The sequence below is a fragment of the Balaenoptera borealis genome, assembly GCF_965194805.1.
Source record: "Balaenoptera borealis genome assembly, chromosome: 11".
NCBI lineage: Eukaryota > Metazoa > Chordata > Mammalia > Artiodactyla > Balaenopteridae > Balaenoptera > Balaenoptera borealis.
Window position 1 is genome coordinate 50,357,722 of NC_138868.1, and position 23,897 is coordinate 50,381,618.

The following is a 23,897-nucleotide window of genomic DNA, read 5'->3' on the forward strand; positions in this document are numbered from 1 at the left end:
CTTTGTTTCCTGGTGCGCGAGGAGAGGGGATTCAGAGCGCCACCTAAACGAGCTCCAGAGACGGGCACGAGCCGCGGCTATCAGCGCAGACCCCAGAGACGGGCATGAGACGCTAAGGCTGCTGCTGCCGTCACCAAGAAGCCTGTGTGCGAGCACAGGTCACTCTCCACACCGCCCCTCCCGCAAGCCTGTGCAGCCCGCCACTGCCAGGCTCCCGTGATCCAGGGACAACTCCCCCGGGAGAATGCACAGCGCGCCTCAGGCGGCTGCAACGTCACGCCGGCCTCTGCTGCCGCAGGCTCGTCCCGCATCCGTGCCCCTCCCTCCCGCCCCCCCGGCCTGAGTGAGCCAGAGCCCCTGAATCAGCTGCTCCTTTAACCCCGTCCTGTCTGAGCGAAGAACAGACGCCCTCAGGTGACCTACACGCAGAGGCGGGTCCAAATCCAAAGCTGAACCCCGGGAGCTGTGCAAACAAAGAAGAGAAAGGGAAATCTCTCCCAGCAGCCTCAGGAGCAGCGGATTAAATCTCCACAATCAACTTGATGTAGCCTGCATCTGTGGAATACCTGAATAGACAACGAATCATCCCAAATTGAGGAGGTGGACTTTGGGAGCAACGATATATTATTCTTTTGCCCTTTTTGTGAGTGTGTATGTGTATGCTTCTGTGTGTGATTTTGTCTGTATAGCTTTGTTTTTACCATTTGCCCTAGGGTTCTGCTTGTCCGTTTTTTGTTGTTGTTGTTTTGTTTTTTTTAATTTTTAAAACTTTTTTCTTAATAATTATTTTTTATTTTAATAACTTTATTTTATTTTATTTTACTTTATTTTATTTTCTTTTATCTTCTTCTTCCTTTCTTTCTATTTTTTCTCCCTTTTATTCAGAGCCGTGTGGATGAAAGGCTCTTGGTGCTCCAGCCAGGAGTCAGTGCTGTGCCTCTGAGGTGGGAGAGCCAACTTCAGGACACTGGTCCACAAGAGACCTCCCAGCTCCACGTAATATCAAACGGCAGAAATCTCCCAGAGATCTCCGTCTCAACGCCAAGACCCAGCTCCACTCAAAGACCAGCAAGCTACAGTGCTGGACACCCTATGCCAAACAACTAGCAAGACAGGAACACAGCCCCATCCATTAGCACAGAGGCTGCCTAAAATCATGATAAGGCCACAGACACCCCAAAACACACCACCAGACGTGGACCTGCCCACCAGAAAGACAAGATCCAGCCTCATCCACCAGAACACAGGCACTAGTCCCCTCCACCAGGAAGCTTGCACAACCCACTGAACCAACCTTAGCCACTGGGGACAGACACCAATAACAACGGGAACTACAAACCTGAGGCCTGCGAAAAGGAGACCCCAAACACAGTAAGTTAAGCAAAATGAGAAGACAGAAAAACACACAGCAGATGAAGGAGCAAGGCAAAAACCCACCAGACCTCATAAATGAAGAGGAAATAGGCAGTCTACCTGAAAAAAAATTCAGAATAACGATAGTACAGATGATCCAAAATCTTGGAAATAGAATAGAGAAAATACAAGAAACGTTTAACAAGGACCTAAAAGAACTAAAGAGCAAACAAACAATGATGAACAATACAATAAATGAAATTAAAAATTCTCTAGAAGGGATCAATAGCAGAATAACTGAGGCAGAAGAACTGATAAGTGACCTGGAAGATAAAATAGTGGAAATAACTACTGCAGAGCAGAATAAAGAAAAAAGAATGAAAAGAACTGAGGACAGTCTCAGAGACCTCTGGGACAACATTAAACGCACCAACATTTGAATTATAGGGGTCTCAGAAGAAGAAGAGAAAAAGAAAGGGACTGAGAAAATATCTGAAGAGATTATAGTTGAAAACTTCCCTAATATGGGAAAGGAAGTAGTTAATCAAGTCCAGAAAGCACAGAGAGTCCCATACAGAATAAATGCAAGGAGAAACACGCCAAGACACATATTAATCAAACTATCAAAAATTAAATACAAAGAACAAATATTAAAAGCAGCAAGGGAAAAACAACAAATAACACACAAGGGAATCCCCATAAGGTTAACAGCTGATCTTTCAGAAGAAACACTGCAAGCCAGAAGATAGTGGCAGGACATATTCAAAGTGATGAAGGAGAAAAACCTACAGCCAAGATTACTCTACCCAGCAAGGATCTCATTCAGATTCGATGGAGAAATTAAAACCTTTACAGACAAGCAAAAGCTGAGAGAGTTCAGCACCACCAAACCAGCTTTACAACAAATGTTAAAGGAACTTCTCTAGGTAGAAAGCAGAAGAGAAGGAAAAGACCTTCAATAACAAACCCAAAACAGTTAAGAAAATGGGAATAGGAACAAACATATCGATAATTACCTTAAATGTAAATGGATTAAATACTCCAACCAACAGACATAGACTGCCTGAATGGATACAAAAAGAAGACCCGTATATATGCTGTCTACAAGAAACCCACTTCAGACCTAGGGACACATACAGACTGAAAGTGAGGGGATGGAAAAAGATATTCCATGCAAATGGAAATCAAAAGAAAGCTGGAGTAGCAATTCTCATATCAGACAAAATAGACTTTAAAATAAAGACTGTTACAAGAGACAAAGAAGGACACTACATAATGATCAAGGGATCAATCCAAGAAGAAGATATAACAATTGTAAATATTTATGCACCCAACATAGGAGCACCTCAATACATAAGGCAAATACTAACAGCCATAAAACGGGAAATCAACAGTAACACAATCATAGTAGGGGACTTTAACACGCCACTTTCACCAATGGACAGATCATCCAAAATGAAAATAAATAAGGAAACACAAGCTTTAAATGATACATTAAACAAGATGGACTAAATTGATATTTATAGGACATTCCATCCAAAAACAACAGAATACACATTCTTCTCAAGTGCTCATGGAACATTCTCCAGGATAGATCATATCTTGGGTCACAAATCAAGCCTTGCTAAATTTAAGAAAATTTAAGAAGTCGTATCAAGTATCTTTTCTGACCACAACGTTATGAGACTAGATATCAATTAGAGGGAAAAATCTGTAAAAAATACAAACACATGGGGCTTCCCTGGTGGCGCAGTGGTTGAGAATCCGCCTGCCAATGCAGGGGACACGGGTTTGAGCCCAGGTCTGGGAAGATCCCACATGCCGCAGAGCAGCTAGGCCCATGAGCCACGACTATTGAGCCTGCGCGTCTGGAGCCTGTGCTCCGCAACAAGAGAGGCCGCGACAGTGAGAGGCCCGCGCACCGCAATGAAGAGTGGCCCCCACTCGCTGCAACTAGAGAAAGCCCTCGCACAGAAACGAAAACCCAACACAGCCAAAAATAAATGAATAAATTAATTAAAAAAAAATACAAACACATGGAGGCTAAACAATACATTACCTAATAACCAAGAGATCACTGAAGTAATCAAAGAGGAAATTAAAAAATACCTAGAAAAAAATGACAATGAAAACACAACGACCCAAAACCTATGGGATGCACCAAAAGTAGTTCTAAGAGGGAAGTTTATAGCAATACAATCCTACCTTAAGAAACGAGAAACATCTCAAATAAACAACCTAACCTCACACCTAAAGCAATCAGAGAAAGAAGAACAAAAAAAACCCCAAAGTTAGCAGAAGGAAAGATATCATAAAGATCAGATAAGAAATAAATGAAAAAGAAATGAAGGGAACGATAGCAAAAGATGAATAAAACGAAAAGCTGGTTCTTTGAGAAGATAAACAAATTGGTAAAGCATTAGCCAGACTCATCAAGAAAAAATGGGAGAAGACGCAAATCAATAGAATTAGCAATGAAAAAGGAGAAGTAACAACTGACAGGGCAGAAATACAAAGGATCATGAGAGATTACTACAAGCCACTCTATGCCAATAAAATGGACAACCTGGAAGAAATGGACGAATTCTTAGAAATGCACAACCTTTCAAGAATGAACCAGGAAGAAATAGAAAATATGAACTGAACAATCACAAGCACTGAAGTTGAAACTGTGATTAAAAATCTTCCAACAAACAAAAACCCAGGACCAGATGGCTTCACAGGCGAATTCTATCAAACATTTAGAGAAGAGTTAATACCTATCCTTCTCAAACTCTTCCAAAATATAGCAGAGGGAGGAACACTCCCCAACTCATTCTACGAGGCCACAATCACCCTGATACCTAAACCAGACAAAGATGTCACAAAGAAAGAAAACTACAGGCCAATATCACTGATGAACATAGATGCAAAAATCCTCAACAAAATACTAGCAAACAGAATCCAACAGCATATTAAAAGGATCATACACCATGATCAAGTGGGGTTTATCCCAGGAATACAAGGATTCTTCAATATACACAAATAAATCAATGTGATACACCATATTAACAAACTGAGGGAAAAAACAATATGATCATCTCAGTCGATGCAGAGAAACGTTTCGACAAAATTCAACACCCATTTATGATAAAAACCATGCAGAAAGTAGGCATAGAGGGAACTTGCCTTAACATAATAAAGGCCATATATGACAAACCCACAGCCAACATCATCCTCAATGGTGAAAACCTGAAACCATTTCTATTAAGATCAGGAACAAGACAAGGTTGCCCACTCTCACCACTATTATTCAAAATAGTTTTGGAAGTTTTAGCCACAGCAATCAGAGAATAAAAAGAAATAAAAGGAATCCAAATTGGAAAAGAAGAAGTAAAGCTGTCACTGTTTGCAGATGACATGATACTATACCTAGAAAATCCTAAAGATGCTATCAGAAAACTACTAGAGCTAATCAATGAATTTGGTAAAGTAGCAGGATACAAAATTTATGCAGAGAACTCTCTATCATTCCTATACACTAATGATGAAAAATCTGAAAGTGAAATTAAGAAAACATTCACATATACCATTGCAAAAAAAAAGAATAAAATATCTAGGAATAAACCTACCTAAGGAGACAAAAGACCTGTATGCAGAAAATTATAAGACACTGATGAAAGAAATTAAAGACGATACAGATGGAGAGCTATACCATGTTCTTGGATTGGAAGAATCAACATTGTGAAAATGACTCTACTACCCATAGCAATCTACAGATTCAATGCAATCCTTATCAAACTACCAATGGCATTTTTCACAGAACTAGAACAAAAAATTTCACAATTTGTATGGAAACACAAAAGACCCTGAATAGTCAAAGCAATCTTGAGAAAGAAAAACGGAGCTGGAGGAATCAGGCTCCCTGACTTCAGACTATACTACAAAGCTACAGTAACAAGACAGTATGGTACTGGCACAAAAACAGAAATATAGATCAATGGAACAGGATAGAAAACCCAGAGATAAACCCACGCACCTATGGTCAATTAATCTATGACAAAGGAGGCAAGGATATGCAATGGAGAAAAGACAGCCTCTTCAATAATGGTGCTGGGAAAACTGGACTGGTACATGTAAAAGTATGAAATTAGAACACTCCCTAACACCATACACAAAAATAAACTCAAAGTGAATTAAAGACCTAAATGTAAGGCCAGACACTATCAAACTCTTAGAGGAAAACATAGGCAGAACACTCTATGACATAAATCACAGCAAGATCCTTTTTAACCCACCTCCTAGAGTAATGGAAATAAAAACACAAATAAACAAATGGGACCTAATGAAACTTAAAAGCTTCTGCACAGCCAAGGAAACCATAAACAAGACGAAAAGCAACTCTCAGAATGGGAGAAAATATTTGCAAATGAAGCAACTGACAAAGGATTAATCTCCAAAATTTACAAGCAGCTCATGCAGCTCAATATCAAAAAAACAAACAACCCAATCCAAAAATGGGCAGAAGACCTAAATAGGCATTTCTCCAAAGAAGATATACTGATTGCTAACAAACACATGAAAGAATGCTCAACATCATTAATCATTAGAGAAATGCAAATCAAAACTACAATGAGGTATCATCTCACACCGGTCAGAATGGCCATCATCAAAAAATCCAGAAACAATAAATGCTGGAGAGGGTGTGGAGAAAAGGGAACACTCTTGCACTGCTGGTGGGAATGTAAATTGATACAGCCACTATGGAGAACAGTATGGAGGTTCCTTAAAAAACGAAAAATAGAACTACCATACAACCCAGCAATCCCACTACTGGGCATATACCCTGAGCAAACCATAATTCAAAAAGAGTCATGTACCAAAATGTTCATTGCAGCTCTATTTACAATAGCCAGGACATGGAAGCAACCTAAATGTCCATCATTGGATGAATGGATAAAGAAGATTTGGCACATATATCCAATGAAATATTACTCAGCCATAAAAAGAAATGAAATTGAGTTATTTGTAGTGAGGTGGATGGACCTAGAGTCTGTCATACAGAGTGAAGTAAGTCAGAAAGAGAAAAACAAATACCGTATGCTAACACATATATATGGAATCTAAGGGGAAAAAAGTGGTCATGAAGAACCTAGTGGCAAGACGGGAATAAAGACACAGACCTACTAGAGAATGGACTTGAGGATATGGGGAGGGGGAAGGGTAAGCTGTGACAAAGTGAGAGAGTGGCATGGACGTATATACACTACCAAATGTAAAATAGATAGTTAGTGGAAAGCAGCCGCACAGCACAAGGAGATCAGCTCGGTGCTTTTTGACCACCTAGAGTGGGGATAGGGAGGGTGGAAGGGAGGGAGACGCAAGAGGGAAGAGATATGGGAACATATGTACATGTATAACTGATTCCCTTTGTTATAAAGCAGAAACTAACACACCATTGTAAAGCAATTATACTCCAATAAAGATGTTAAAAAGAAAAAAAAGAAAAAAAAAGAAAGCAGTCAGGGTTAAGTGAGAGCCAGAGTGTCTTGTTGGGTAACAGACAAAAGGGCCCTTATCTCTTTCAAGGAAACACTCAGTCTGAGTAGCAGGCTGAAGACAATTGTTAGAGGCACAGAGAACAGGAAATTTTTGAATGTTCATCCCCAAAAGTCTGAAATTCTCAGGTCAGGGCTCTATTTGGAAACACCCGGGACACTAAGGCATAGAATGGGAACAACTGCATGGCTGCCCTTGAGGATGCTGGCACTTTGGATACCCTAAAGGCTTCGGGCTTTCAGAGGTGACCCTCTTTTCCTTAGTAAGAGGCAGCACTTCTGTGAGGCAACAGGTGTTCTCAGGAGCTGCTCTGACTTCCTCTCCTGGGCTTCCAGCCTGGTAACTAGGGTTAAAAGACAGCACACCCTTGCTTGGGATACACAGGGTCTAATAGGGGAGGAAAGTAACTCTACACCAGGACGTTTTCAGAATGAGCACATACTGACAGGAAACAAGAACACCCCTGCAACTGGATTTGGGGCATACTCGATCAAGAGAGATATAGCAGAATGTAAAACTAGATGGAAAATTTCAACTTGGGGGTACTTTCTTAGGATGTGGGGTTTATTACCCTTGCAAGGACCCTAGGAGTTAGCACAAACTCACTGCTAGGGTGGGTCTTTTAAGCCTGAAAACAATCATGGCTAATGCTCAGAAAAGTGAAAATACTTAGGTTGTCCTGGAAGAAGGTAGAGAAAGAAGGAGGGAATGGACATTTAAAAAACGTATCATATAAGGGCAGGAGACCCATCAGAGAAATAGGTTCAGTGGGAGGATAGAGAGGACACAACACTCAAAGCCATCATAAAAAGTCTAGTGACATGGGCACCAGCAACGCTGAGAAGTAAGTTTAATGGTGGCTCTCTCTCCTCTGCACACCACAGTTGATGGTAGCAAAGATAGTTAGAGCTATGAGCTCATTAATATCTATGGGGATAATGGGGCCATAGTAGAGACCAGGTGGAAGCACTTAACCACAAGTCAGAAGACTGAAATTACTCTAAAAACTAGCAAAAATTAAAAGGTCTTGGCCCACAGGGAATTGTAAAGATTAATAAGATATTGTGTCCCAAGGGCCAAAATAGATGGGCAGCCAGCAAGACTTTGCTTACAATGTATGAGAACAAGGCAAGAGATTGGAACCAAGATGGCGGAGTAGAAGGACGTGCTCCCACTCCCTCTTGCAAGAACACCAGAATCACAACTAGCTGCTGGACAATCATCGACAGGAGGACACTGGAACTCACCAAGAAGGATACCCCACATTCAAAGACAAAGGAGAAGCCACAATGAGACGGTAGGAGGGGCGCAATCACAGTAAAATCAAATCCCATAACTGATGGGTGGGTGACTCACAGACTGGAGAACACTTATACCGCAGAAGTCCACTCACTGGAGTGAAGGTTCTGAGCCCCACATGAGGCTCCCCAACCAGAGGTTCCAGCAACGGGAGGAGGAATTCCTGGAGAATCAGACTTTGAAGGCTAGTGGGATTTGATTGCAGGACTTTGACAGGACTGGGGGAAACAGAGACTCCACATTTGGAGGGCACACACAAAGTAGTGTGCACATCAGGACCCAGGGGAAGGAGCAGTGACCCCAAGGGAGACTGAGCCAGACCTACCTGCTAGTGTTCGAGGATCTTCTGCAGAGGCAGGGGGTGGCTGTGGCTCACCGTGAGGACAAGGACACTGGCAGCAGAAGTTCCAGGAAGTACTCCTTGGCGTGAGCCCTCCCAGAGTCTGCCATTAGCCCCACCAAAGAGACCAGGTAGGCTCCAGTGTTGGGTTACCTCGGGCCAAACAACCAACAGGGAGGTAACCCAGTCCAACCCATGAGCAGTCAACAAGATTAAAGTTTTACTGAGCTCTGCCCACCAGATAACAGTCAGCTCTACCCACCACCAGTCCCTTCCATCAGGAAACTTGCACAAGCCTCTAGGATAGCCACGTCCACCAGAGGGCAGACAGCAGAAGCAAGAAGAACTACAATCCTGCAGTCTGTGGAACAAAAAACACATTCACAGAAAGATAGACAAGATGAAAAGGCAGAGGGCTATATACCAGATGAAGGAACAAGATAAAACCCCAGAAAAACAACTAAATGAAGTGGAGATAGGCAACCTTCCAGAAAAAGGATTCAGAATAATGATAGTGAAGATGATCCAGGACCTCAGACAAAGAATGGAGGCAAAGATCGAGAAGATGCAAGAAATGTTTAACAAAGACCTAGAAGAATTAAAGAACAAACAAACAGAGATGAACAATACAATAACTGAAATGAAAACTACACTAGAAGGAATCCATAGCAGAATAACTGAGGCAGAAGAACGGATAAGTGACCTGGAAGACAGAATGGTGGAATTAACTGCTGCGGAACAGAATAAAGAAAAAAGAATGAAAAGAAATGAAGACAGCCTAAGAGACCTCTGGGACAACATTAAACGCAACAACATTCGCATTATACGGGTCCCAGAAAGAGAAGAGAGAGAGAAAGGACCAGAGAAAATATTTGAAGAGATTATAGTGGAAAACTTCCCTACCATGGGAAAGGAAATAGCCACCCAAGTCCAGGAAGTGCAGAGAGTCCCATACAGGATAAACCCAAGGAGAAACACGCCAAGACACATAGTAATCAAATTGGCAAAAATTAAAGGCAAGGGAAAAATGACAAATAACATACAAGGGAACTCCCATAAGGTTAACAGCTGATTTCTCAGCAGAAACTCTACAAGCCAGAAGGGAGTGGCATGATATACTTAAAGTGATGAAAGGGAAGAACCTACAACCAAGATTACTCTACCCGGCAAGGATCTCATTCAGATTCGATGGAGAAATCAAAAGCTTTACAGACAAGCAAAAGCTAAGAGAATTCAGCACCACCAAACCAGCTCTACAACAAATGCCAAAGGAACTTCTCTAAGTGGGAAACACAAGAGAAGAAAAGGACATACAAAAACAAACCCAAAACAATTAAGAAAATGGTCATAGGCACATACATATCGATAATTACCTTAAACGTGAATGGATTAAATGCTCCAACAAAAAGACACAGGCTTGCTGAATGGATACAAAAACGAGACCCATATATATGCTGTCTACAAAGACCCACTTCAGACCTAGGGACACATACAGACGGAAAGTGAGGGGATGGAAAAAGATATTCCATGCAAATGGAAATCAAAAGAAAGCTGGAGTAGCAATACTCATATCAGACAAAATAGAAATTAAAATAAAGAATGTTACAAGAGACAAGGAAGGACACTACATAATGATCAAGGGATCAATCCAAGAAGAAGATATAACAATTATGAATATATGTGTACCCAACATAGGAGCACCTCAATACATAAGGCAACTGCTAACAGCTCTAAAAGAGGAATTCGACAGTAACACAATAATAGTGGGGGACTTTAACACCTCACTTACACCAATGGACAGATCATCCAGACAGAAAATTAATAAGGAAACACAAGCTTTAAATGACACAATAGACCAGATAGTTTTAATTGATATTTATAGGACATTCAATCCAAAAACAGCAGATTACACTTTCTTCTCAAGTGCGCACGGAACATTCTCTGGGATAGATCATATCTTGGGTTACAAATCAAGCCTCAGTAAATTTAAGAAAACTGAAATCATATCAAGCATCTTTTCTGACCGGAACACTGTGAGATTAGAAATGAATTACAGGGAAAAAAACGTCAAAAACACAAACACATGGAGGCTAAACAATACGTTTCTAAATAATCAAGAAATCACTGAAGAAATCACAGAGGAAACCAAAAAATACCTAGAGACAAATGACAATGAAAACACGACAATCCAAAACCTATGGGATGCAGCAAAAGCAATTCTAAAAGGGAAGATTATAGCTATACAAGCCTACCTCAAGAAACAAGAAAAATCTCAAATAAACAATCTAACCTTACACCTGAAGGAACTAGAGAAAGAAGAGCAAATAAAATCCAAACTTAGCAGAAGGAAAGATATCATAAACATCAGAGCAGAATAAATGAAATAGAAACAAAGAAAACAATAACAAAGATCAATAAAACTAAAAGCTGGTTCTTTAAGAAGATAAACAAAATTGATAAACCATTAGCCAGACTCATCAAGAAAAAGAGGGAGAGGACTCAAATCAATAAAATTGGAAATGAAAAAGGAGAAGTTACAACAGACACCGCAGAAATACAAAGCATCCTAAGAGACTACTACAAGCAACTCTATGCCAATAAAATGGACAACCTGGAAGAAATGGACAAATTCTTAGAAAGGTATAACCTTCCAAGACTGACCCAGGAAGAAATAGAAAATATGAACAGACCAATCACAAGTATTGAAATTGAAACTGTGATTAAAAATATTCCAACAAACAAAAGTCCAGGACCAGATGGCTTCACAGATGAATTCTATCAAACATTTAGAGAAGAGCCAACACCCATCCTTCTCAAACTCTTCCAAAAATTGCAGAGGAAAGAACACTCCCAAACTCATTCTATGAGGCCACCATCACCCTGATACCAAAACCAGACAAACATACTACAAAAAAAGAAAATTACAGACCAATATCACTGATGAATATATATGCAAAAATCCTCAACAAAATACTAGCAAACAGAATCCAACAACACATTAAAAGGATCATACACCACAATCAAGTGGGATTTATCCCAGGGATGCAAGGATTCTTCAATATATGCAAATCAATCAATGTGATACACCATATTAACAAATTGAAGAATAAAAACCATATGATCATCTCAATAGACGCAGAAAAAACTTTTGACAAAATTCAACACCTATTTATGATAAAAACTCTCCAGAATGTGGGCACAGAGGGAACCTACCTCAACATAATAAAGGCAATATATGACAAACCCACAGCAAACATCATTCTCAATGGTGAAAAACTGAAAGCATTTCTTCTAAGATCAGGAACAAGACAAGGATGTCCACTCTCACCACTATTATTCAACATAGTTTTGGAAGTGTTAGCCATGGCAATCAGAGAAGAAAAAGAAATAAAAGGAATCCAAATTGGAAAAGAAGTAAAACTGTCACTGTTTGCAGATGACATGATACTATACATAGAGAATCCTAAAGATGCCACCAGAAAACTGCTAGAGTTAATCAATGAATTTGGTAAAGTTGCAGGATACAAAATTAATGAGCAGAAATCTCTTGCATTCCTATACAATAATGATGAAAAATCTGAAAGAGAAAGTAATGAAACACTCCCATTTACCACTGCAACAAAAAGAATAAAATACCTAGGAATAAACCTACCTAGGGAGACAAAAGACCTGTATGCAGAAAACTATAAGACACTGGTGAAAGAAATTAAAGATGATACAAACAGATGGAGAGATATACCATGTTCTTGGATTGGAAGAATCAATATTGTGAAAATGACTATACTACCCAAAGCAATCTACAGATTCAATGCAATCCCTATCAAATTACCAATGGCATTTTTTACAGAACTATAACAAAAAAACTTAAAATGTGTATGGAGACACAAAAAACCCCAAAGAGCCAAAGCTATCTTGAGGGGAAAAAACGGAGCTGGAGGAAACAGACTCCCTGACTACAGACTATACTACAAAGCTTCAGTATTCAAGACAATATGATACTGGCACAAAAACAGAAATATAGATCAATGAAACAAGATAGAAAGCCCAGAGATATACCCATGCACCTATGGTCAACTAATCTATGACAAAGGAGGCAAGGATATACAATGGAGAAAAGACAGTCTCTTCAATAAGTGGTGCTGGGAAAACTGGACAGCTACATGTAAAAGAATGAAATTAGAACACTCCCTAACACCATACACAAAAATAAACTCAACATGGATTAAAGCCCTAAATGTAAGACTGGACACTATAAAACTCTTAGAGGAAAACATAGGAAGAACACTCTTTGACATAAATCACAGCAAGATCTTTTTGATCCACCTCCTAGAGAAATGGAAATAAAAACAAAAATAAACAAATGAGATCTAATGAAATTTCAAAGCTTTTGCACAGCAAAGGAAACCATAAACAAGATGAAAAGACAACCCTCAGAATAGGAGAAAATATTTGCAAATGAAGCAACTGACAAAGGATTAATCTCCAAAATATATAAACAGCTCATGCAGCTCAATATTAAAGAAACAAACAACCCAATCCAAAAATGGGCAGAGGACCTAAATAGACATTTCTCCAAAGAAGACATACAGATGGCCAAGAAGCACATGAAAAGCTGCTCAACATCACTAATTATTAGAGAAATGCAAATCAAAACTACAATGAGGTATCACCTCACACCAGTTAGAATGGGCGTCATCAGAAAATCTACAAACAAATGCTGGAGAGGGTGTAGAGAAAAGGGAACCCTCTTGCACTGCTGGTGGGAATGTAAATTGATACAGCCACTATGGAGAACAACATGGAGGTTCCTTAAAGAACTAAAAATAAAATTACTATATGATCCAGCAATCCCACTACTGGGCATATACCCAGAGAAAATCATAATTCAAAAAGACATATGCACCCCAATGTTCATTGCAGCACTATTTACAATAGTCAGGTCATGGAAGCAACCTAAAGGCCCATCGACAGACGAATGGATAAAGAAGATGTGGTCCATATATACAATGGAATATTACTCAGCCATAAAAAGGAACGAAATTGAGTCATTTGTTGAGACGTGGATGGATCTAGCGACTGTCACACAGAGTGAAGTAAGTCAGAAAGAGAAAAACAAATATCGTATATTAACGCATATATGTGGAACCTAGAAAAATGGTACAGATGAACCGGTTTGCAGGGCAGAAATTGAGACACAGATGTAGAGAACAAAGGTATGGACACCAAGGGGGGAAAGCGGCAGGGGGGTGGGGGTGGGGAGGTGTGATGAATTGGGCGATTGGGATTGACATGTATACACTGATCTGTATAAAATTGATGACTAATAAGAACCTGCTGTACAAAAATATAAATAAAATTAAATTTAAAATTTTTTTTAAATTAAAAATTAAAAACTTTTAAAAAAAGAACAAGGCAAGAATGGAGTGTTAGAAAGCTGAGGATGTTCACTCCAGTAAAGTCAGTCTCTTGCTCATTTCCCAGACCTATGCCAATGTTCAGGTCCTGGACTCATTACCTAAAGAGGTACCTGATCCCTAAGTGGAAGAATTACAAAAAGAACAACAAAAAAAGTATATTATATATCCTGAAGATTTCCTGATATCTTCCTTAAAGATACTGGATACATAGGCAATTTTATACTAAAGAAGAGGGGAATACCAAGACATTGAAGGTTAACAAACAGAGTTTGAGTTGACATTGTTACTCAGAAATCAAAAGCATGGTTATGGTCCCCTCGGTTAGAGCTGGGGCTCTACTCTAGGTAGCAGAGGCCAGTTAGTAAATGGAGTCCTGGACAAAGCCAGTGCTCAGTCACTTAATGCATAATTAGAATGACTATTCTTGGTAGTTGAAGTAACTACCTGTGTTCCTGGCCTGTGAAGTAAGAGCCAAAGAGTGGGGAAGGCAAAATAGCCTCCAACACTTCTCTCAACCAAGAGAGCAAAAAATGCTTCCCAGGTGCATGGTATAGAATTTGGCAAGTGTGTTGTTTTCCACTCTAGTTATAAAAGATCAGAAGCTGTTTCCATTAACAGGGGATGGGCAATAGTTTTCATACATGGTTTGCCTCAGGGTCATGTTAACTCTTTTTTTCATGTGCCATAATATAGTTCTAAGAGATGACTGGGCATCCCGTGGACCACCACCTTGATCCACCAATGGCATCATGTTGACTGGGCAAAATGAGCTAGAGGTGTTTAGTACAATAGAGGCCTTAGTAAGACACATATGCTCCAGAGGGTAGGAGACAGATCCTAAGAATATTCAGGAACCTAGAACTTAAGTGAATGTTAGGGGTCCAATGGTAAAGAAACATTATCAAGGTAAAAGATCGTCATCTTTCATCTTCTACCAGAAAGAAAGCACAATGCATACCACATTGGATTCTGAAGAGAATGTATTCCTCACTTAGGAATCTTGCTTTAGTCCATATACAAAAGATATGGAAGTATAGCCTTGAGTGGGCCCAAAGCAAGACTAGACTGTTTCAGGTCCAGACTATGGTACAAGCATCACTGCTTGTGATGCACTAGCAACAGTAGCAGCAAAGAATATGTGTGGGCCCAGCCATATAGATGCCCAATGACCAAGGTTGACTGCTGCCTTTGAATGCCTGTCAGCAAGAGACATCAATGCTGAAACCCAGATACAATAAGATTATTCTTCAAGGAGGCCACTTGGTGGCAAGTCAACCACTCTGGGTCTCTTGCATCCTAGGAAATACGGTGGTTTGCACTGCCAATGATACATACTTGTTCTTGGTGTAGATTTGCCTTTCTTGCTCACAGAGCCTTGGCCAGCACTTCTCTTTAAGGGCTTCCTGAATGCCGGATTTATAGACAGGACATCCCACATGACATAGTACTCAAAGAAAAGACATTATTCAGGGAAAGATAGGGCTCATGACCATAGGACCCACTGGTAGTATTACATTTCCTCACCAACCAGAAGCAGTTGGCCTCACAGAATGCCCGAGCCATCTTCTAAAACACAGCTAAAAAGCAGTTCAGAAGGCAGCAGTTCACAGAAGTGGAGTGCTGTCCTTTAGGATGCAGTCTATGAACTAAACCAGATCTCTATATGGTGCTAGCTCCCCAACAGGAAGAATACAGGAGGCCAGGATCAAAGGGGTAGAGGGAGGAATATTCCATCTCTCATTCCCAATGATCCACTAGTGGATTTCTGCTTCCTTTCCCTGCAAATGTTAGTCTTGCAGGATTGGAAGTCCTGGTCCTGAAAGGGGGTTCACTCTTGCCAAGGGACAGAGCAAGGGTCCAGTTGAGCTACAAGTTACAACTACCATCAGGCTCCTCCGGACCCCTATGCCCAGGAACAAACAGGTGAGAAGAAGAGTTAACATACTGACAGGAGTAGTAGACCCTGAACTGAGGAGACAGGGCTGCTCTTATACAATAAATGCAGGGAAGAATTTGTAAATAGTGGAGAACTCAGGTGATCCACTGGGGTGATTAATGGTATTCCCTTGCTTCATTGTAACCATGGGTGTACAAATGCAACCATCTTGAAGAGTACGATTATTAAGGTTTCAACCCCCTCAGAAATGAAGGTTTGGGTCACTCCACAGGTAAGCCACCTAGATTTATGGGGTTGAGAGCTGAGGGTGAAGGGAATTCCAAATAGAAGGAGAGGATGAGTAACAGTTGTGGCTCTACGAGGAATTTCAGAAACTGGGGCTGTAGAGCTCATCCTTCCCTCCTTTCAATTTTGCCCTTAGCAAGACAGGCTCATGGGAACTATGGAGGAACTGCTCCTAAAATCCGAAGGAGACCTCTGCAATGCAAGAATGCATTGTGGTGGCCATAACCAATATTCTTTTCAGATCTGACTGCAGGGAGCATATTTGACTGATAGCCTCAGTCATTTTGCTACGGAGTTTATGGTATTGCCTAAGCCCTAGTTATGGGTTGTTTCCAACCAATGGGTGAGCACAGCACTAATAAGATAAGTCTATTGCAGTGCAATACTAATTTCTTCATGAGTTCCATTGACTCAAGACGTACCTTCAGCTTTGCCAAAGTGGTCTTAGAGATACACTAAAGTCTAAGACCTTCCTTCTCTTCTTTCCTTCCTCCCTCCCTCCCAGATCAGATTTGCATTGTGATTTCATGGCTCTTCCAGCCTCAGAATTCCTCTTTGTCTTATTTCATGAGCATTTCCTTCATGAGCCTTTCCCCTCTGTATACCTCTGACACATCTAATTTAATGTTGCCACCTGCTCCTCAGACGGCCCATTCTAATGCAACTATGGTAACTCCCACTGAAAAATCTTCAACTTGTGTTCACAAGGCAGTCCTGTGGGGAAAGCTAATACCTCTATGACTATAAACCTGATGGAGAAAATGTTCACATATTGAGGTATGGGAAAGTCTTTTTGGCTTATACATGGTTCAGCTTGAATACTGTGTGAACTAAGACAGCCTTATTCATGGCCTATTAAACACACAGCACATGCTTTTTAACCATTAAGGTAAAAAACGTCCATTTCAAAGATAAGGATAAATAACTCCCTTCCTATGGTGTTCATGTTAACACTCCTTCAAAGATAAGGTTCCCTTCCCAGACACAAGGGTCCTGCTGTCTCACTGTATAGATACTCAGTCTGTCTCTTTTGAAACTTTGAAGGAATATCCCCCTGTCATGTTGATACCTTATCAGAACAAGGAACATAAGACTATGCGGAAACATGCATCAACTGAGCAGCTTCTCGAAGCTGAGAGGCTGTCTCCTGGGCTACAGTCCTCAGTTTGGCTCAAGAAAGTCTTTCCTATTATAGGTTGTTTATTGGTTATCTCTTTCAACAAGCCCCTTATGAGATCTCTTTTCAAAGACTGCTCTCAGACCTTTGAGAATGAAAGCCATGTAACTGTCACAACCCTCAATACATAGCTTAGCGATGTTCTCTTTTCCTAACCCTGGAACAGAATACATGAGGATCGTTCTAGTGTAGATAAATCTGAAGGACCTCGTGTCAGAAGTGTCGTCAAGCACTGAGTTCAAGGTGTAGCCTGAAGGCAGAGCTGGCTTGAAGTTAACAGGCTTTCTCACAATTCATGATGCCTGGTTCGAAGGGACATACTGGTACAAGAATAACCTGAGACTGCTGTATCCTAGCAGATTGAGGAAACTGGGCTGCAATGTCAGTTTTGCCCTGTAGCAGCTTATTTTTAAGTGTTTGGTTGTGACTATTGACTTACCACTTAAGTTTTCATTCTAATTTGTCCCTCCCTCTCCCTCCCAACTGTTGTACTCAGAACAGATGGGAAAAGAGTATAAAGGATAGATTACCAACTGCTTGGCCCTTGTGAGGACAAAACTTCTAAATAGCTCTGGGTTTTTAAAGGAAGCAGACTAAAATACTCCTGGAGGTACCTCAGCATCTCACTGGGCTGAATTTTTAGTGGTGTTGACTACCAATCTGAGTTGTTTGGACTTTCTTCCTATGTGGAGGTCCCTTTCTCCATCTGTTCCCTTAGGTTACCCTATCCTCATCTCTACTGAGCCCACTCTTTTTTTTTTTTTTGAGCCCACTCTTAGAAAATGTCTCTTACTGATTTAATAGCTATTACCTAAAGGGACTTTCTCAGCCCCAAACTATAGCTTTGATATTAGAACATTCATAGCACATAGAATGGTCTTTGCCCACTTTGGTTCACAACTAACCTCAGATAATAGTGTCCCCAACCTTCTAAAGCTCTCAGGACTGACACATTACCCAAGGACATTTCTATTCCCAAATCTGCTTCTCCCTAGTGGACATCGGTTTTTTATTTTGTTTCGTGGGGAGGGGGAAGATTTACTATCTGTATTTGGTGCCTTGGGCTCTTCATCCAAGGACCTCACACACCCTTTCATTGATGCTGGGGATTTCGCAGCACATGCTCATTGTCCTACAGTAGCCAATGTCTCCAGGGGAGGTGAACTCACAGAACAGAACAAATATGTCTGAAAAACAACTGTTTAAGAAAAAAAGACCTCACTGAATTAGAGTCCATCAGAAGGAGAATTATTAGAACAGACAGCTCACTAGCAACAGTGGTCATGTGTTTGGATTATGTGCATAAGACACAATAGGCTTTAATTTGGCATAAAATTGGCTTAGCTTTGTAGAAGTACAGGGGACAGGAAATAGAGCAGTCTTCCATCTTCAGTCCCATTGTGAGGTCCTACAACTATGCAGCCTCTTGGACTCCTCATCCCTGCAGGGATGTGAATGTTTGAGGATAAGAAAGAATGAAAGGATGAGGCTAAAATGAGTTACATTCCACCTTACACAGAGATCCCTGCATTGATATCCCATTGGAGTCTTGCCTTTTCAATTATATATGTCTAAGACCTATGCCACAGACCCCTAGGTACAGGTACAGTCTCACAGACCAGAAGATCACAGTAAACAGGACAATCATCTCTTTGCAAACAGCATTCCACCTTTATCTTAACTCAGTAAGAACTTATTGAAAGGAAGCCCTGTTCAATTAGTGTAGCTGGAAAAAATCACTATCCACATGGAAGATCATTAGATCCCAACCTCACTCCATATACAAAAATGAACTCCAGATGAATTCAGAATTTAAACATGAAAGTAACTTTAATTCTTGGTATAGCAATATGGGTGAATATGTTAGGTCTTAGGGTAGGTGAGGATTTAGACATATGTTTCTTCCAAGAAAGCTAGAAAGTTTGACTAAATTTTCAAAAGTGCCTTAAATCAAGACATTCCAAATGGAAAGATTCACATTTATATCTTTATAAATTTTTTGTTTTAACTATCAGAAGTCCTAACACTAAGAGAAAAATTGGATGAGAAAACAATTTCAAATAAAGTCTTTAAACACTCAAGAAGAGGGGGGACCTTCAAGATGGCAGAGGAGTAAGACATGGAGATCACCTTCTTCCCCACAAATACATCAAAAATACATCTACATGTGGAACAACTCCAGAGAACACCTACTGAACACTGGCAGAAGACTTCAGACTTCCCAAAAGGCAAGAAACTCCCCCACGTACCTGGGTAGGGCAAAAGAAAAAAGGAAAAACAGAGACAAAAGAATAGGGACGGGTTCTTTTTTCTTTCTTTCTTTCTTTTTTTTTTTTTTTGCGGCACAACATGTGATATCTTAGTTCCCCCACCAGGATCGAACCCACGTCCCCTGTACTGGGAGCACAGTCTTAACCACTGGACCGCCAGGGGAGTCCTTAATTAGTTTCTTAACAATGTGCCTGGTTTGAATTTCAGCTTTGTACAAGCTATTTAACTTCTCTAGACACCATTTTTCTAACCTGTAAAACTGTAAAACCTGATAAGATAATAGTATCTTCCTCATGGAGTAGTTATGATCTCAAAAAAAAAAAAAAAAAAAAAGAATAGGGAAGGGACCTGCACCACTGGGAGGGAGCTGTGAAAGAGAAAAGGTTTCCACACGCTAGGAAGCCCCTTCACTGGCGGAGACAGTGGGTGGGCGGTGGGGAGCTTCGGAGCCACAGAGGAGGGCACAGCAACAGGGGTGCAGAGGGCAAAGCGAAGAGATTCCCACACAGAGGATCAGTGCTGACCAGCATTCACCAGCCTAAGAGGCTTGGCTGCTCACCCGCCAGGGTGGGTGGGGGCTGTGAGCTGAGGCTTGGGCTTTGGAGGTCAGATCCCAGGGAGAGGACTGGGGTTGGCTGCATGAACACAGCCTGAAAGGGGCTAGTGCACCACAGCTAGCCAGGAGGGGTCCGGGAAAAACTCTGGACCTGCCTAAGAGGCAAGAGACCATTGTTTCAGGGTGCATGAGGAGAGCGGATTCCTTCCCTGTCTGCCCACAGAAGGCAGAGGACCACCTAAACAAGCTCCAGAGACAGGCATGAGCCATGGCTATCAGCTCAGACACCAGAGATGGGCATGAAACCCTAAGGCTGCTGCTGCAGCCACCAAGAAACCTGTGTGCAAGCACAGGTCACTATCCACACTCCCCCCCAGGAGCCTGTGCAGCACGACACTGCCAGGGTCCCATGATCCAGGGACAACTTCCCCGGGAGAACACATGGCGTGCCTCAAGATGTTGCAATATCACGCTGGCCTCTGCCACCGCAGGCTCGCCCCACATTCCAATTATAACTACCGTACCCCTCCCTCCCCCTGGCATGAGTGAGGCAGAGCCCCCTAACCAGCCGCTGCTTTAACCCCATCCTGTCTAGGCGGGAACAGAAGCCTGAGGACAACCTACACGCAGATGTGAGGTCAAAACCAAAACTGAACACCAGGAGCTGTGCGAACAAAGAAGAGAAAGGGAAATTTCTCCAAGCAGCCTCAGGAGCAGCAGATTAAATCCCCACAATCAACTTGAGGTATGCTGCATCTGTGGAATACCTGAATAGACAAAAAATCAGCCCAAAATTGAGGTGGTGGACCTTGGGAGCAACTGTAGACTTGGGGTTTGCTGTATGTGACTGACTTGTTTCTGATTTTTATGTTTATCTTAGTATAGTTAGTAGTGCTTGTTATCATTGGTGGATTTGTTTATTGGTCTCCTTGCTCTCTTCTGTTTTTTTAATACTTTTTTTTTATTCAATAATTTCTCATTTTTTATTTTAATTATTTTATATTCTTTCTTTAATTTATTTTTCATTTTTCTCCCTTTTCTTCTGAGCTGTGTGGCTAACAGGGTCTTGGTGCTCCAGCCTGGTGTCAGACCTGAGCCTCTGAGGTGGGAGAGCTGAGTTCAGGACACTGGACCACCAGAGACATCCAGGCCCCAAGTAATATCAATCAGTGAGAGCTCTCCCAGAGATCTCTGTCTCAACACTAAGACCCAGCTCCACCCAACGGCCAGCAAGCTCCATTGCTGAATGTCCCATGCTGAACAACTAGCAAGACGAGAACACAACCCCACCCATTAGCAGAGAAGCTGCCTAAAATCATAATAAGTTCACAGATACCCCAAAAAACACCATCAGATGCAACCCTGCCCACCAGAAAGACAAGATCCAGCCCCACCCACCAGAACACAGGCACCAGTCCCCTCCACCAGGAAGCCTACACAAGACTGAACCAACCTCATCCACTGGGGGCAGACACGAAAAACAATGGGAACAACGAACCTGCAGCCTGCAAAAAGGAGACCCCCAAAACAGTAGGTTAAGCAAAATGAGAAGACAGAGAAATATGCAGCAGATGAAGGAGCAAGGTAAAAACCCACCAGACCAAACAAATAAAGAGGAAATGGGCAGTAACCTGAAAAACAATTCAGAGTAATAACAGTAAAGATGATCCAAATCTTGTAAATAGAATGGAGAAAATACAAGAAACATTTAACAAGGACCTAGAAGAAAAAAAGAGCAAACAAACAATGATGAACAACACAAAAAAATGAAATTAAAAATTCCCTAGAAGGAAACAATAGCAGAATAACTGAAGCAGAACAATGGATAAGTGACCAGGAAGATAAAATACGGGAAATAACTACCACAGAGCAGAATAAAGAAAAAAGAATGAAAGGAATTGAGGACAGTCTCAGAGACCTCTGGGACATTAAACACACCAATATTCAAATTATAGGGTTCCCAAAAGAAGAAGAGAAAAAGAAAGGGTTTGAGAAAATATTTGAAGAGATTATAGTTGAAAACATCCCTAATATGGGAAAGAGAATAGTTAATCAAGTCCAGGAAGCACAGAGAGTCCCATACAGGAAAAATCCAAGGAGAAACACGCCAAGACACATATTCATCAAACTATCAAAAATTAATTACAAAGAAAAAATATTAAAAGCAGCAAGGGAAAAGCAACAAATAACATACAAGGGAATCCCCATAAGGTTAACAGCTGATCTGTCAGCAGAAACTCTGCAAGCCAGAAGGGAGTGGCAGGACATATTTAAAGTGATGAAGGAGAAAAACCTACAGCCAAGATTACTCTAATCAACAAGGATATCACTCAGATTCGACAGAGAAATTAAAATATTTACAGACAAGAAAAGTTAAGAGAATTCAGCACCACCAAACCAGCTTTACAACAAATGCCAAAGGAAATTCTCTAGGCAAGAAACACAAGAAAAGGAAAACACCTACAATAACAAACCCAAAACAATTAAGAAAATGGGAATAGGAGCATACATATTGATAATTACCTTAAATGTAAATGGATTAAATGCTCCAACCAAAAGACATAGACTGGCTGAATGAATACAATTACAAGACCTGAATATATGCTGTCTACAAGAGACCCACTTCAGACCTAGGGACACATACAGACTGAAAGTGAGGGGATGGAAAAAGATATTCCATGCAAATGGAAATCAAAAGAAAGCTGGAGTAGCAATTCTCATATCACACAAAATAGACTTTAAAACAAAGACTATTACAAGAGACAAAGTGGGACACTACATAATGATCAAGGGACCAATCCAAGAAGAAGATATAACAATTATGAATATATGTGCACCCAACATAGGAGAACCTCAATACATAAGGCAAACACTAACAGCAATAAAAGGGGAAATCGACAGTAACACAATCATAGTAGGGGACTTTAACACCCCAGTTTCACCAATGGACAGTTCATCCATAACGAAAATAAGGAAACACAAGCTTTAAATGACACAACAGACCAGACAGATTTAATTGATATTTAAATGACATTCCATCCAAAAACAACAGAATACACTTTCTTCTCAAGTGCTCATGGAACATTCTCCAGGATAGATCACATCTTGGGTCACAAATCAAGCCTTGGTAAATTTAAGAAAATTGAAATCATATCAAGTAGATTTTCTGACCACAATGCTATGAGACTAGATATCAATGACAGGAAAAAAAAACTATAAAAAATACAAACACATGGAGGCTAAACAATATGCGACTAAATAACCAAGAGATCACTGAAGAAATCGAAGAGGATATCAAAAAATACCTAGAAACAAATGGCAATGAAAACACGATGACCCAAAGCCTATGGGATGCAGCAAAAGCAGTTCTAAGAGGGAAGTTTATAGCAATACAATTCTACCTCAAGAAACAAGAAACATCTCAAATAAACAACCTAACCTTACACCTAAAGCAGTAGAGAAAGAAGAACAAAAAAAACCCCAAAGTTAGCAAAAGGAAAGAAATAATAAAGATCAGATAAGAAATAAATGAAAAAGAAATGAAGGAAACAATAGCAAAGATCAATAAAACTAGAAGGTGGTTCTTTGAGAAGATAAACAAAATTGGTAAACCATTAGCCAGACTCATCAAGAAAAAACAGAGAAGACTCAAATCAATAGAATTAGAAATGAAACAGGAGAAGTAACAACTGATACTGTAGAAATACAAAGGATCATGAGAGATTATTAGAAGCAACTCTATGCCAATAAAATTTACAACCTGG

General features: G+C 40.6%; 1 protein-coding gene across 3 annotated transcripts in view; it reads right to left on the reverse strand.

Moving 5' to 3' along the window:
* LOC309605060 (olfactory receptor 51H1-like) overlaps window positions 1–23,897 on the reverse strand; it is an 86,123-nt gene that overhangs the window by 48,490 nt on the left and 13,736 nt on the right. Inside the window, exon 2 of one of the 3 annotated variants that reach the window (XM_082340376.1) lies at window positions 9,817–11,695. The exons of the other annotated variants lie outside the window; for them this stretch is intronic. The gene's annotated coding sequence lies outside the window, so the exon portion shown is untranslated. Of the gene's footprint in view, window positions 1–9,816; window positions 11,696–23,897 lie in introns of those variants that run through there. 3 annotated transcript variants of the gene reach the window in all.